This window comes from Acomys russatus, chromosome 7 (assembly GCF_903995435.1).
Source record: "Acomys russatus chromosome 7, mAcoRus1.1, whole genome shotgun sequence".
Classification (NCBI taxonomy): domain Eukaryota; kingdom Metazoa; phylum Chordata; class Mammalia; order Rodentia; family Muridae; genus Acomys; species Acomys russatus.
Window position 1 is genome coordinate 56,163,568 of NC_067143.1, and position 13,274 is coordinate 56,176,841.

Genomic DNA, 13,274 nt, shown 5'->3' on the forward strand with positions numbered 1-13,274 from the left:
TGATTTCCAAAGTGCTTGTACAAGATTGCACTCCCACCAGCAATGGAGCAGTGTTCCCTTTGCTCCACATCTTCACCAGTATGTACTGTCTTTTGAGTTTTTCATCTTAGCCATCCAGACAGGTATAAGATGGAATCACAGAGTTGTTATAATTTGCATTTCACTGATGAGGAAGGAAATTGGGCATTTCAGTGTTTCTTGGCCATTAGAGATTCTTCTGCTGAGAACTCTGTTTAGCCCTGTACCTCATTTTTAAATTGGATTATTTGGTTTGTTAGATCTTAATTTCTCGAGTTGTTTATATGCTTTGGGTATTAGTCTCTTATCCAATGGAGGATTGGTGAAGATATTTTTCCAATCTATAGGCCACCATTTTGTTCTATTGATAGTGTCCTTTGCCTTACAGACACTTTCTAGTTTCATAAGGTCCCATTTATTTAGTTTTTAAAAGATTCACTAATTTATTGTTAATATGGTGCTCTGCCTGCATGTACACCTGAACACCAGAAGAGGGTACTGTATGTCATGGATGGTTGTGAGCTACCATGTGTTGCTAGGAATTGAACTCAGGACCTTTGGAAGAGCAGCCAGGGCTCTTAACCTCTGAGCCATCTCTCCAATCCTGAGGTCCCACTTGTTAATTTTTGCTCGTAGTATCTGAGCTATTGGTATCCAGTTCAGAAAGCTGTCTCCTGTGCCAATGAGTTCAAGCCTAGTTCCCAATATTTCTTCTATTAGATTTAGTATATCCTGATTTATGTTGGTCTTTGATCCACTTAGATTTACGTTTAGTGTAGGTTGATAAATATGGATCTATTTGCATTCTTCTACATGCTGACATCCAGTTAAACCAACACCATTTGTTAAAGATGCTTTCTTTTTTCCACTGTATGGTTTTGTCTTCTTTATCAAAAATCAAGTATCCACAGGTGTGTGCATTTATTTTTAAGTCTTCAATTACATTCTATTGATGTGTGTTTTTATGCCAATACCATGCAGTTTTTATTACTATTTCTCTGTAGTACAGTTTGAAATCAGAGATGCTGATACCTCCAGAAGTTCTTGTATTATACAGGGTTGTTTCCATATCCTGGGTTTTTTGTTTTTCCATATGAACTTGAAGACTGGTCTTTCAAGTTCTATAAAGACTTGTGCTGGAATTTTGATGTGAATTGCACTGAATCTGTAGATTGTTTTTTGGTAAGATGGACATTTTATTTTTTGGTAAGATGGACATTTTTACTATGTTAATCCTACAGATCCATGAGCATAGGACATATTTCCAACTTCTGATTTCTTCTTCAATTTCTTTCCTCAGAGGCTTGAGGTTCTTGTCATACAGGTCTTTCACTTGTTTGGTTAGAGTTACACCAAGATATTTTATTTTGTTTATGGCTATTATGAAAGTGTTATTTTTATAATTCTTTTATCAGTACATTTATCATTTGTATAAAGAAGGGATACTGGCTACTTTTAAAGCTACTTTGTATCAAGCCACATTGCTGAAGGTATTTATTAGCTGTCGGAGATTTCTGGTAGAATTTTGGGGATCACTTATGTACACTATCATATGAAGGAGAGGTAAATCTGTTTCTGTTATGATCCCAAGTGTGAGATGGGGAATGGTCTTGTGAGAGAACAGGTGATGTTAATCCACTAGAAGGCAAACCACATCCTGTGGGAGCTTGATTGTTGCCAGCTGAAAAGATCCGTGAACAGACTCTGGGAGGAGATATAAAAGTAAGTCAGAAACAAGAGGCAGGGCTTTTGGAGACTTGTGATAGTTTTGGCTGTTTATCGCTTTACTTAGAGACGCTCCTAGAGAGAACTGCTCAAGGGAAGGCTTCAGGGCTTCAGGCTCCTGCTGAGGTTCCGGGTTCTGGTTACTCCAGGTTCCAGCAGAAGAAATTCTGCTGATTATGCCAGGAGAATCATTCCTCAAAACTGATATCCTTACAGTTTTGTTATTGTATTCTTTAATCCTCTTTTCCTATTGTTTATGTTAGTCAGGTTATAGGTGATGTATGCTCAGTTAATAAGTTTGTAATAAAATATATTTGATAACAAAATTGTGCCCACAATCACATCATCTGCAAATAGGGATATGTTGACTTCCTCCTTTCCAATTTGCATCCCCTTGATCTCCGCTAGTTTTCTTATTGCTCTAGGTAGAACTTCAAGTGCTATATTGAAGAGATATGGAGAGAGTAGGCAGCCTTGTCTTGTCCCTGATTATAGTGGAATTGCTTTAAATTTTCTCTCCATTTAATTTGATTGTGGCTATCAGGTTGCTGTATATTTCCTATGTTATGTTTAGGTATTGGCCTTGTATTCTTGACCTCTCCAAGACTTTCAACATGAAAGAGTGTTGGATTTTATTAAATGCTTTTTTAGCATCTAATGAGAAGATTGTGTGATTTTTTTCAGTATGTTTATATGGTGGATTACATTGATGGATTTTCATATCTTGAATCATCCTTTCATCCATGGCATGAAGCCAGCTTGATCATGTTGGATGATGGTTTGCTGTGTTTCTACATTCGGTTTGCAAGTATTTTATTGAGTATTTTTATATCAATATGTTGGCATAAGTTTAGTGTATAATTCAAATGTTGACTTCTATATCCTCCATATCTGGTTACAAGCCTTGATCTCAGAATTTCTCTTCTAAATGTTGTATAAACTGTGCTTCCTAATTTCCCCTCTGATAAGTCATTAAAGCAGCTTATAGCAAATCACTAAGCAGGAGTGAGAATAGGTCTGGATGTTCTGCCATCCAGGGGAGGAGGAGTTAGGAGAGAAACAGGGGATTCAGCATGGGTAGAGATTCAAGAAAGATCAGGAGGAAGAAGCTGGAGCTAAGGAAAGCTACAAAGTGCAAGTGTTACTGGGATATTTGCTGTGAGTAAGACAAAGTAACATAGAGATTAAGAATAGAATTAAACTGCTGAAAACTGGTTGTAAAGCCTTATAAACAAATACACAACAGTCTCTATTATTTATATGATATCCCGGTTAAGAAAGAAACTAAAAGAAACCAACACAGTTTTATAAAAGTAACTTCAACATCCATGCTTATGAGGGAAATTGACCTGAATTTTTCTTTCTTTGTTGAGTCTTAGTGTGGTTTAGATTTCAGGGTGACTGAGGCTTCATAAAATAAGTTTGGAAATGTTCCTTCTGTTTCTATTTTGTGGAATAGTTTAAGAAGTATTGGTATTGATAAATTTGAGTAGTATTGGGACATAACAACAGAAACTGATGAAATGCAAAGAATCATTAGGCCTTACTTCAAAATCCTGTGTTCCACAAAATTAAGAAATTTTTAAAAAATGGACAATCTTCTTGACAGATTTCACTTACCAATGTTAAATCAATATCAGGGGAACAGTTTTAAATGTCCAATAACTCCTAAGGAAATGCTTTCAGCACAGAAATATACCACACTTTCAATGAAGAGCTAGTACCAATACTTCTCAAGCTATTCCACAAAACAGAAATGGAAAAAACACTGTCAAAACTCATTCTATAAAATTATAATAACCATGATACTTAAACCACACAAAGACTCAATAAAGAAAGAGAATATCAGACCAATATCACTCATGATCATTAATTCAAAATTATTCAATAAACTGCTCACAAACAAAATTTAAGAACACATCAATTGCATCATCCAACATGATCAAATGGGCTACATCCCAAGGATGCATGGATGGTTCAAAATAAAAAAAAATATCCTTCATTGTAATCCTCCATATAAACAAACTGAAAGAAAAGATATTACATGGTTATCTTATTAGATGCTGAAAAAGACTTTGACAAAATCCAACACTCTTTCATGATGAAAGTCTTGGAGAGATTAGAGATAGAAGGCCAATACCTAAATAAAATAAAGGGAGTATAAAGCAAGCTGATAGACAGCATCAAATTAAATGGAGAGAAACTTAAAGCAACTCCACTATAATCAGGGACAAGACAAGGCTGCCTACTCTCTCCATATCTCTTCAATATAGCACTTGAATTTCTACCTAGAGCAATAAGAAAACTAGAGGAGATCAAGGGGATGCAAATTGGAAAGGAGGAAGTCAACATATCCCTATTTGCAGATGATATGACAGTATACATAAATGACCCCAAATATCCCACCAGGGAACTGCTACAGCTGTAGAACACCTTCAGCAAACCGCCTGGATACAAGATGAATTGAAAAAATCAGTAACCCTCCTGGATACAAATGACAAAAAGGCTGAGAAAGAACTTAGGGAAACTGCAACCTTTACAATAGTCACAAATAGTATAAGCAAGTCAAAGACCTATATGACAAGAACTTGAAATCTCTGAAGAAAGAAATTGAAGAAAACATCAGAAGGTTGAAAATGTCACATGATCATGGATCTGTAGGATTAACATAGTAAAAATGGCTACCTTACAAAGAGCAATCTACAGATTCAGTGCAATTCCCATCAAAATAGCAGCACAGTTCTTTACAGACCTTGAAAGAAGAATTCTAAACTTCATATGGGAAAATGACAGCATTTTCAACAAATGGTGCTGCTCTAACTGGATGCCTACATATAGAAAAACATAAATAGATCCATATTTATCACCCTGCACAATACGTATGTCCAAATGGATCAAAGATGTCAACATAATACCAGATACACTAAATCTATTAAAGAGAAAATGGGGAAGAGCTAGAATTTTTGGCACAGGAGACAACTTCCTGAACAAAATACCAACAGTGCAAGCCCTCAGATCAACACTTAATAGATGGGACCTCTTAAAACAGAAAGGCTTCCATAAGGCAAAGGCCACTGTCAGTAGAACAAAACAACAGTCCGCCGACTGGGAAAAAAAAAAATCTTCACTAATCCTACATCGAGAAAATGATCAATATCATAAATATATAAAGAACTCAAGAAATTAAACACCAACAAACAAAATAACTCAATAAAAAAAAGTGAAGCAGAGAACTAAACAGGGAATTCTTAAAAGAGAGGTTTCAAATGGCCGAGAAGCACTTATTTACACTCAGAGTTTTAGACTCACCAAGACAGGAAAATGTTTCCTTCAAGGTTGCCAAATGTAAACAGCCAAAACTTTATGAATGTGACATTAATGTAATTCCTGATTGTTTTGTGGTTCTTCTTGCTATATGTAGTTTATTTTATATATGTGTTATAATATAAATGTACATGTAAAAGAATAAAATATATTTTAAAATTTAGAAAAAGAAATGCTCAAAGTCCTTAGTCATCAGGGAAATGCAAATCAAAATGACTCCGAGATTCCCTTTTACACTGGTCAGAATGGCTAAGATCAGAATCTCAAGTGACAACACATGCTGGCAAGAATGTGGAGCAAGGGAAACACTCCTCCATTGCTGATGGTAATGCAAACTTGGACACCCACTTTGGAAATCAATCTGGTGCTTTCTCAGAAAATTGGAAACTGCTCTACCTCATAACCCAGCCATAACACTCCTAGGTATATATCCAAAAGACGTTCCACCATACAATAAAGACACCTGCTCAACTATGCTCATAGCAGTTTATTCATAATAGCAAGAATCTGTTAACAACCTAGATGTCCCTCAACCAAAAAATGGATAAAGAAACAGTGGTACAACTACATAATGGAATAGTACTCAGCTGCTAAAAACAACAAAATCATGAAATTTGCAGGCAAATGGATAGAACTAAAAAAGATCATCCTGAGTGAAGTAACCCAGACCCAGAAAGACACACATGGTATGTACTCACTTATAAGTGTACTTTAACCATATAGTTCAGAATAAACGTAATACAATGCACAGACCCAAAGGAGATAAGTTTAAAAAAAAAAAAAAAGGAGGATCCAAGGGAGGAAACTTAAATCTCACTCAGAAAAAGAAGTAGAATAGACAGAGGTAATGGTTGAAGAATAGACAGAGGTAATGGTTGAAGAGGGGCAACCAGGTAGGAAAAGGAGAGCAGACAGACATGAGGGTGGAGATCAGACATGGGGGAAGTGGTGGTGGGAGGACAGAAGACCTATAGGGAAATGAGAAACTGTGGGCAGAAGCTTCTCTGTGACAATCTGGAGACCTAAGTCAGGGTAGGCTCCTGAGAGAATATTAGGGGAACTGTATCAGAGACTTCGGTAGCAGGGGCCATAGAAACCCTCAGACAAGTCTCCTACTTAAGGGAGGGAGACACCAACTCACCCACAAAAGCTTCTACTCAAAACTCACACTGCCTATAAGATGTGCAGGGATAAAGATAGAGCAGATAGAGCATAAATTGAGGGAATGCCCAACCAATGCCTGACCCAACCCAAGACACCACTCCATGGGAGAGAGCCAAACCCTGACACTGTTAAGGATACTCTACTATGCTTGAAGACAGGAGCCTAGCAGAGTTGTCCTCTGAGGGGCTCTACCCAGCTGCTTCTCAAAACAGACAATGAGACTCTCAGCTAAACCACTGGGCAATGCACACAGGGTCCTGTGGAACAGTTGGGGGAAGGAGAATAGGACCTGGAGGACCAATAGAGCCAACTAACCAGGGCCCAGAGGGGCTTGATGAGGCCGAAGCATCTCCCAAGGACCATGCATGAACTGGAACTAAACCCCTTACAAAGATGCAGCCAATGGACAACTCCGGCTTCACATCAGTCCTCTAGTAAGGAGAGGCGGGGCTTTCTCTGACATGCGCCCAGTTACAACCTTTTTTGATCAGTTCCTCCTGGCAGGACTGCCTTACCAGGCCACAGGGGAAAAGATGTGCTCAGTTCTGTTGCAATTTGATGAGTTGGGGTGGGTTGGAAGTGGGGGTCCCCTTTTCTGAGGAATAGGGGAGGGGGATGAGGGAGAGGGAGGGAGGGTAGTACTGGGAGGTGAGGAGGGATGGGGCTATGACCAGGATGTAAAGTAAATAAGTAAAATGAAAAAAAGCAGGTAAAATGACAATTGTATTTATTTGTAATTCAAACCATGGAAAGATAGACATTGAGATATTCTATATATGAAGTGTTGCAGGCACACACACACACATTGCTATTCCATTATGACATAGATATAGTCACAATATCCAGAAATTTGACCATTTCCACTTATAGTCAATCCAAAATATATAAGTAATGCTGATGTTGCTGGTAAAACTATAGATTATAATTGTTTCACCCAGATAATCATCTATAAATGAAAATACAGTGTAACCGCTAAAGATATTTTAATACTTACACAAATTAGTGTATCATTAGGTACTCTTTCTACAAATTTTATTATTTTTAAAAATGACTAGCCTGGCAAGACATGCCTAGTGGTGCAATAGTGACACAAATATTCTGGGTATAACCAACCACTTTCTAATTGGAGTTATTGGGCTGGAAATCGTGTGGCATGAATGAAGATTCACAGATGTCTTACTTCTGCTCATACAAATAGCAGAGAACCAGCCTTAATTGTTCTGTGCATCCTGCATGCCTCATACAATTATAATTTTAGAACTGTATAAGGCTTGTGAGAAATCACAAGTTTTCAGAACAAAATAATTGGACACTGACACTGGATCAGACCTAACAAGATTCATTTTTCTCAGCATGCTGGATGCTGACATCTTGCATCCCTCATGTTCCAGCCCCAGGCACTTCAGTTACTGTTACCCATCAGAACAGGACAGCATCATAGAAAGCTTCGGATGCCAATTGGTCCAGAATTTCTGACTGTCCCACACAGGACTCCTATTAAACCTGGATTTTATCAACATTTAGAAACTGGAGCCGGGCAGTGGTGGCGTACGCCTTTAATCCCAGCACTTGGGAGGCAGAGGCAGGTGGATTGCTGTGAGTTCAATGCCAGCCTGGTCTACAAAGCAAGTCTAGGGCAGCCAAGACTACACAGAGAAACCCTGTCTCGAAAAAAAAAAAAAAAAAAAAAAAAAAAATATATATATATATATATATATATATATATATATATATATATATATATATATATATATATATATATATATATAAAGAAATTGGACCACAAATGCTACCCCTGGTTTGTTTAACCATTTCCCCCAATTTTTATGGGCCCCTTCAAAGGTATTATTCACCCCAAATCAGCCTGAAGAAACCTCAGGAGAACGATGCCACATTTCCCCTAAGGGGAGGGGTGGTTGAGTAGGTCTACAGATGCTTATTTTGATTGGGAATTGTTTATAAGTTATTATTAGTCTAATAGATAGAAAACTATGTTGGACTCAGGGATGTCTCTCTTTTCCTTTATCTTTCTTTCATAGGCAAGGAGATAGGAGCTAAAAAAGAAAGAAAGGGGAATATAGAAATATATAGGGATGATAGAACAAAAAGTAGATTATTGAATCTACTTCTCAACTTAAGGCCTTAGTAAAGGCCACAAATGAGGTTATTTTTAATTCATAGGTATGGAATTTTGTATAGTGATGCAAAATAATTTTAATTTTCATACATTGGTATAGAATTCAAATTTAAGATTAGTCTTCACACACATTATATGTATTTCTACTCTAATATGAGGTATTATACTCATCCAACTCAATTATAATATAAGGTTTACTTCCAATACCTTGAAAGTGGTATTGCAGGCTGTTTAGGATAATTAAGTAATACAAGCTAATTGTTAGTTGATCAAATCATGGTCAGGTCAATTACTAGTATATTTTATCACAAGAATATATATCCTAGGATTAACAAATAGATATAATTCTATTGATATATAAGGTAAAATATTTAGATAAGGTCTTCAAAACCCTCAGAGACCTAGAGAATATGGCATTTAAAGTTGGTTTTATTATTCTAATGATTCTTTCACAAGACAGGTTAACTCCTGGCAAAACCTAGGCTACCTCAAAGAAGATGATGAGCATCAAATAATCTCTCTCTTTTTAAACCCACTTAGTTTGTTTAGTGTTGTTAATGTGTAGCTTCTCAAGGCCCATTCATGATGAAAATTGACTTTCCTTCCTCCAGCAGTCATCAAATGTCAGCGGTTTCTTGGCGGTGATCAGGAACTTGTGACTTTATTTACCACTGCATGAGAAACCACAACTTATTCAATCACCAATATCAATAGATATTCATTTCTATCCCATTTAGCACTGATATATATGAGCTTACACCAAACATTCACAATCAACCCTTTGTATAGACATACACATTTGGTTTATTTAGTTGAATAGGGGCAGAATGGATAATTATATAGTTTGGGTATCTTTAATAAAAAACCTAGTCACATGCTTTCCAAAGTTATTTTGCATGGCCAGAGTCCATTCTGGGACCTTGGTTAGTATGAACAAGGCCCCTATTTCAAACCTCAGCATAACATACCATTTGAACCAAAATACATGATTTTACCTTTCACACCTCCATTGATTTGCCTGCATGTCCCACATGCCCCACCTCCTCAATAATACTTGACATTGTCAATCATTTTAAGTACATGTATATAAGTAGAAACATATTATATGTTCATGTTCATGTATGTCCATTTAAATTTTCACAGTTCTTATACAATTAACAGGTGAACATAGTTAATTTATACAGTTTTCCACTGGAAAATAAAGCAAAACTAGAAGTGGATTCTACCAAATGAAGATGCTGTGTATAGTGTCTGGCTTGGGTTTGTAGAAATTCCTAGAACTGAGGCATTGCGATTCCCTATGTCATTATTTGTTGACATATTAGTTTAGTAAATGCTACTAACATTATACAAAGGTATTTTTTTAGAGGTGCACTTACTCCTAGTTTGTCATATATTACCACAGTCTGCTACATAATGAAGCTATATTGTACACACTGTGGGGTGAGATCCATGACGTCTGGTTTTATGCTTGTACTTCATGTTTTGTTTTGCTTTTGATCCTTTGGAGAAAGGATCTCATGTATCCGAGGCTGGCCTTCGTCTCACTGTGTTGCTGAGGGTGACTTTGAACTTCTAATTTTCTGTCTCCATATTCTGAGTGTTGAGGTGACAGACAAGAACTACTAATTATGGTTTATGTGACACTGGCAATCAAATTCAGGATTTTGTACCTTTAAGGAAAAAGCTACCAACTGAACTGCTTCCCTAACCCCTACTATGATTTGTTCTCTTTTAGGAAAAAAACTAGATTCTTTGAGCTTCTGGCACTGTTAGCTCATCTAAAAGAAAGTTGCCCTACAGCAATGGGTTTCTGTTCACTGAATTCACTTTATGTACACAAAACACTTCTCCTCACCCAAAGGTTAATATGAATAATTATATATGAAATAATATAAAATAACGTAAATAAATGTTAAATATTAAAATTATATGAGAGTAATGATATGAATCTATTACATATACTTTCCAATTCTCAGTAACTGTGATTTTATTTAAAGTCCTTAAGGTCATTATGAAGGTTACTATTTCAGATAAATAATGAAGCTGTGCTTGTGCTGTTTCCATGATTCCAGATCAGAAATGTGTTTACTTCTGGTAAAATTTAAGCTCAACTTCCAGTGTACCTTAAATATGATCATGGGATATTGTATGGAATTAATAATTTTTAAAGTGGTACATTTGTCCCAAGGAAGAGTAGGTCAAGGGTAAAAAAACCATTGCATTTTAACTGTGCAGTACTCCTATGGAGCTATAAATGGATGCAATTACAGAAAAATAATTTTAATGAATTATATTTTAATATCAATTTTAATATAGATTTAAAGGCAGAAAGTTCAGAAACTATTTCCTCCACAATTTTAGTAAACTTTGTGATACACACATGACATGTAGTAGGGTTACAATGCTGAACTTGATCCGCCCTGGGGAGAAGATACAGTTCTATGTTGACAACTCATCAAGAGACAGAAAGTATGTCTAACTTCCCAGGATTCAGCAGGGAAAACTTTGGACAATTTGATAACTGCCCATACCCTACTCAAATGTGTTCTAAATATAGATCTTGTTTTCACAGTGCTGAGTCTACAACCTCTCCTTCAGAGACCTGTGGGACATCTACCTGCGATGCCCCAAACATATCATATTTTGTCCATTGCTTGAAATGTCTCAAGAGACAATATTAAGATTGTTATACATAGTCTTATTTAAACATAACACAGTTCTTTCTTAGCAGTAGCAGTCATGAATGGGCATTTAAAGCCATGTAGCATTCGGGTGAGTTTGTGTGCCCCAGAAAAAGTAACTGCATAGGACATACAAATACTACTATTACTCAAGGACTTGAGTCCTAGATGGTTGAGCAGGGAATACAGAGAATTGTCTTAAGAGGTAGACATATTTCTAAATTGCTTTCAAGGTATACAGGAAAAGGTAAAGTTCCAGTGCTGTTTGGGTACTGGGAGCTAGAGAGTCTGACATACTTATGTGACAAGGACTAAAGATTATAAACACATTTATTTCTATGTAATTAAAGAGAAACTTCTCTTCCTTCCACAGGTGGTGGATTGCTCCTTAGGAAGTGGTAAGAATTATTATCAACCAAAACGCATTAGTGCAGAGAGAGTAAAGAATTCCTGTCCAAGTTAGCAACAAGGACATTCTGACACCTGACACTGGCAGCTTTCTCTTCAATGGAATACATCTGATTTCAGTGACTTCACAGTCTCCCTAAGATATTTTGTCTGCTGGGATGTACAACATTATTTGAACCCATACTTACATATATTTATACATTTTATTCATATATATTATATATATGTATGTGTACATATATATTTTTTATTATTTATTCTGATTACATATAAATTTTTATTCCCTTGCATGTGTCCTCCCATTCCTACCTCCCTCTCTCTTATATATATATTCTTACAATTTATAAAATAGTATAAAAATAATTATATGGATCTACTATATATACTTCCAATTCTCAATAGATATGATGTTATCTAATGTCTTTAAGGTGATTGGTGACATACTGAAATCAGGTTTGATGTTTTTAGAGATGAATTCTTATTTTTCAGTGTTTGCTTTAACAACCATTTGTTAAGGTGTTTATTTTCAAGTAGTAACACCGTTCAAAAGAAGGTTTGGTAACTTGCTGACTCATTATTTCATCATATCTTTTTCCATGTGCTACATGCAGTAGTAAAAAAAAAAATAAATAAATAGTAATTTTCTTTCCAGAGAGTAACAACACATAACACCAACTGCTACTGAGATGGAAAAGCTAGAAAAGGCTGTGTGATGCCAAGGTTGTAAACAGGATAGAAAATTTCAGAATTACAATGTTAAGTTGCAAAGTAGGAGGGCTTTGTGCTAACTCTGGTAGATACCTGGAACTGTTGAAGGCACATTGCACAAGAAGAGGATGAGCTTTTTAAATGACAGAAGGAGCTGTCCAGAAGTGTAGATTTGTTGAAGTTGAGAAGGCTGTAGCAGGTATGGATGGATGGAGGCAGTCTCATAAAGGGCAGCAGTGGGCACATTCAGAGATAGAAAATCATTCTGATTGCATAGTATTTTCTAGAAAAACATAAAGAAGCTGTATTTTGCCCAGAATTAAGTGGGAAATATAGGAAAAGTAGTAAAGGATGGTTACATACAATTTTATTTATCTTTCTCGTATTGAAAACATCATAAAGCTATTAATAACTATTGGGATAATTTGTTTTGGTATTCTGGGTTGTGTTCACATTTTCATAACTTATTTAATATTAAAAGCATTTTATGTTTTTGATGCAAATGCTTTTGAAATCTTCTGAATTTCTCTATGAATAACATTTAAGCTGAAAAATAGAGAAACAACTAGTTACACCAGAATGAAAAAGAGAGAAGCAATGCAAATCATGGAAGTGGTGTTTGCAGATTAAATACTGCAGATGATATAAACAGCATAATACAGAGCTAAGGAAAATTGACACTTCAATTTGACAAGGCAAGCAAAGCAATAACCAAAGAGTTCTAATTGAAGTTTTAAAAATGCATTTTTTAAACCCCAGAAAGATACTAGAGTCTCTATTCATCGGGAATGTTTTCTATAAATCCCTGTTCACAAAGTATTAAAGAAATGTGAGAATCAAATCCTCCTTAAACATGGGTTAAATCTTAATAAGGAATGCAGCTTTCTGAGTAAAAAAATCTAATGTTATTGTGAAGATGATGGCAAGTAAACAAAAGAAGAATGAACATAGTTTATGGTTTGATAGACAACATGATATTCATTTAAGATTATTTATAAATGATCACTATAAATGATATAAGTATATGATATTAATCCACAGAGATTTAAAAATATATAATGGAAAGATTTCATTAAAAATAAAAGCAAATCATTGGTTAAATATAG